Raw genomic sequence first — 4092 nt, 5'->3', positions numbered from 1 at the left:
CCTCCCTTTTTTGAAAATGGGGACCACATTGGCCCTTTTCCAGTCCTCTGGCACAATGCCAGAGCACCACGAGTGCTTGTAAAGCCGTGCCAGGGGTCCTGCAATGACCTCTGCTAATTCCCTCAGCACTCTGAGATGGAGATCATCAGGACCAGCTGATTTAAATATGTCCAGTCCCTCCAGAAGTTCCCTGACTAGGTCCTCGCTGACCTTAGGCCTGGGTAATAATGAAGAAGAAAGGGGAGTCAAAAGGACCTACATCAGTTGTAAGTAGAACCCAATGAAACGAAATGATTATTTTGAACACAGCAAAGTGCAAGACCACACATCTAAAAATGAATAGTGTAGCCCATACATTCTATAGTGGGGCAGGCAAAATACGGGGCGCGGGCCAGATGTGGCCCGCCAAGCAGTTTTCCGTCCTGCGGAGCCCCTTCAAAACCCAGGTAATGGAGGCTGCCTCTCTAAAAGCCTCCAGCGGCACCAGCTGCAGCCTTGGGTTCTGGTTGTGAGGCAACCAACCCTGACCTCAGCCTGACCCAGCTGGCCTCACCTTGTCCCACCCCTGGCTCAGGCCACGTTTGCAGCTTGAGATGGGCAGGGGCGCTGGGCCAGAACCTGTGGCGCTGGTGAGGGGAAACAGTGTCTGGGCCAGCTTCTGCTTTGCTGCACGGGACTGGGAAGGGCCCTGCCCTGCAGGTAAGCCCAGGAAAGTGGCTGCTGGGCAGGCTTTTCCCATGCCATGCCATGCCGCTCAGTGTGTGCAGGGTTGGGCTGGGCCAGCACTGGGGAGGGGAAGCAGCAGCTGGGCCGCAGCTCCAGCCCAGTCAGCACCAGGGAGGAGAGATGACGGCCGAGCCATGTGCCACTCAGGAAAAGCTGGCTTCAGCTGCATGCTGCTCCGGATGGGACGGGCCCAGCCGGGTTGGTACCAGCCAGGAAAAGCAGCCTCCTGCCTTTTGGGACCAGCTGGCACAGTAGGGGGAAGTGCAGCAGCACTTGGGGAAGCTGCTGCTTGATAGGGGATGGGATGGGCTGGCCAGGCTGCACCGGGGAAAGCTGTGGCTGAGTCCCTGCAGCTCAGGGCAGGAGGGGTCCTACAGCACTGGAGGGTGCCGTGCTGGTGAGGGGACCTGGTCCCAGGGCTGGCTTCTGCTGTGCCATGGGGCAGGGGAGGGTGGGGGTGCTGGGCTGGGTCAGGACAGATTCTGGGACAGATATGGTGAGCGGGGCAGTTTGGTGTTGGGTGGGTGAGTCTTATGACACAGACCACATGACAGGGTGTAACTTTCAGTTCCAAGGCCACCTCTCCAAAAGGAGTACTTCCTGGGGCAAGGGAAGGGACTTAGGGTGGCAAAGGTCAGGGGTTAGGGGGCAGGACTTCCAGTCCCAAGATGGTAACCAAGGGGTGGGGCAACTGAAGGGGTGGGGCTACCCATGCGGCCCTCGATGGCTCACCAAACTCATCGAGCAGCCCTCCGCCTGAAATAATTGCACACCCCTGTTCTATAGCATACCTGCTTTCTATAACTGCAGCTCAACTGGCAAGGGGAAGGATGGCTTAGTGGTAAAGCTGCTCCCCCAAAGGAGGCATAGGTTAATTTCCCTGTGTGTGAATAACAGCTTGCGTGATTTTCACCAGTTAATCTCTCTCCATGGGACCCATGGAGGGTGCATGCTTGTCATGTGCTCTACTCTATTATGTGTGATCTGCTGTTTCTCTAACAGCATCAACACCAACAATACTTTCATGAACAATTAAATTGAAATGAGTCATGGGAGGCAGTGACTGTGAAAAGGCTCTCAAGTGGAATGATGTTGTGGCAAAAAGCTCATGAAATACTGTAGGGGATTGATTTCAGACCCACAATTGATTATTGCAACTTCCTCTGGTGTCTTCACTTTTTAAAAAATGGAAAAGATGTAAAGGAGAACCATAAAAAATACTAGACAGGAAGGGCTTTACAGTGAGCTACATAAGGAGGTCAACCTATTTAGTTCAGGGGTGTCAAACATCTGGGCTGGGTCTGGCCCATAGAGCTTGTCTATTCAGCCTGCTGTACCATTGCTGGGCTTCAGGTCATTTTTGCCCCACTGGGCATGGCCATAGGCAGTGAGCTTGGCTCGCCCTGCTGTCCCTAGACTCCTTGCTGTTGCTGGACTCAGCTGCTGTGGTGGCTACGATGGCAGCCTTCATGGCCTGGACTGGATCTGGCCTATAAGGAGCTATGTGGTCCAGATCTGGCCCAGGTCCCAGATGAGCCTGACACTCCTGTTTTAGCTTATAACATGATCAAGAAGTGACTGGTTTGTGGAGTATAATTATCTTTAGAATACAGCTGCAGACCAGCTGACTGATGCTGGACCTGAGCAAGATATAATGCTTTCTATCATTTATATTTGGATAGGAGGTTCTTTTTTTGTTGTGGGTGGTGATGATCTGACAGTATATATTCATGTCTCAGTCACTTCCTAGCTGCACTGAAGCAATGTGGGCAGTGAAGACTTCAGTATCTAAGTTGGTCAGTTGGTGCAGAACGTTGTACCATGTGTCCACAGCAACATAGTCTCCCCTGAACATATTAAACTTGTCTTCTGCTCTCTGTGATGTCTTCTCATAAACTGATGAATTTAAGTCTTTATCTTCCAGGCTTTCCAAGGTCTGGGCCCAACATAACTAAGGACATCTATACATGTTCTCCAGGGTGTGAGGGGAGGGGCATTTTAGAGTGGCTCTCTGGAGCCTCTGTAATTAAAACACCCACAGCATTTTGTATATTCAGGGTTCCCCACTTCAAAATGGCGGTGGGGGCACTTTGAAGCTCATTAGATGAGCTTTTGTTAAAGCACCCCTGCTGCCATTTTTAAATGAGGGGATGCTGAATACATGTGACAGCAAGCCTGCTGAAGTGCTCTGATGCATTCTAATTAGTTGCAATTAGAATGTGTCAGAGCAGGTGTCCCACACATCTACAGGCACCTAAAAGACTGCCTAATGTTGTAGAAAGAAAATGATGGTAACTTTGTTACTTTGTAACTTTGTTGGTCAGGTTCCATGGAACTTTGTATAAGGGTAAAACCTAAGGTTGTGGGAAAGTAGGTCTGGAAGGGACTTCACAAAGTCATGTAGTTCAGCTTCATGCTTGCTCAAAGCAGGATCATCCCCAAATAAACCATTTCAGCCAAATGTCTGTCCAATCTGTTTCTTCAAAATTTCCAGGGTCGGGAAATTCCCTAGATAGCCTGTTCCAATGTTTGACCACCCACACAGTCAAAAAGTTCCTCCTAATTTCCAACCTAAACTTCCTCTGCTGCAGCTTGACCCCATTGCTCCTAGTCCTGCCCCTATGGCTAAAGTGAAAAGCCTATCTCCATCCTCTTTATAATTGCCCATTTGGTATTTGACTGTTGAACAGCCTTCTGTTCTCAGATTAAATAACCCTAGCTCTTTAAGGCTTCCCAGGCCTCTAAGCATTTTTACTGCTCCGCGCTGGACTCTTTGTAATCTGTCCACATCTCTCCCACACTTGTCTCTGTGGGAGATAACTTTTTGGGGGGCCAGTCCTCAGATCTTGGAATGCCTGTCAGAATCACAGACCATGACAAGCCTTACTTTTTTGCCAATAGACATGCTTCTTTATTAGCTATATTAGATGGTGAAACTAGCTAAGTCCTGTCTGATGTGTCTAACTGCTCTCCTTCACCAGTGAGTAAGATCCTACTTGTGGTAGAAAAGGAATTTTGAATGCATCTTTTTCTATGCAGAAGATCATCTTTGATCTTGTTTCAATATGGACAAGTGCAGGGTGCTGCACTTGGGCAGTAGTAACCGGCAGCACACTTATAAGATGGGAAACTCCCTTCTTGAGAGCACGGAGGCAGAAAGGGATCTTGGAGTTATCATTGACTCCAGGATGAACATGGGCCTACAATGCGAGGTCATGGTCGGCAGGGCTAACCGGACCCTATCGTGCATCCACAGGTGCATCTCAAGTAGGGCCAAGGAGGTGATCCTTCCCCTCTACGCGACACTGGTCAGGCCACAGCTGGAGTACTGTGTCCAGTTCTGGGCACCCCACTTCAAGAGGGATG

Source organism: Alligator sinensis, unplaced genomic scaffold (assembly GCF_000455745.1).
Source record: "Alligator sinensis unplaced genomic scaffold, ASM45574v1 scaffold342_1, whole genome shotgun sequence".
In the NCBI taxonomy this organism is placed as follows: Eukaryota; Metazoa; Chordata; order Crocodylia; family Alligatoridae; genus Alligator; species Alligator sinensis.
Note: the sequence above shows the minus strand (reverse complement) of the source record.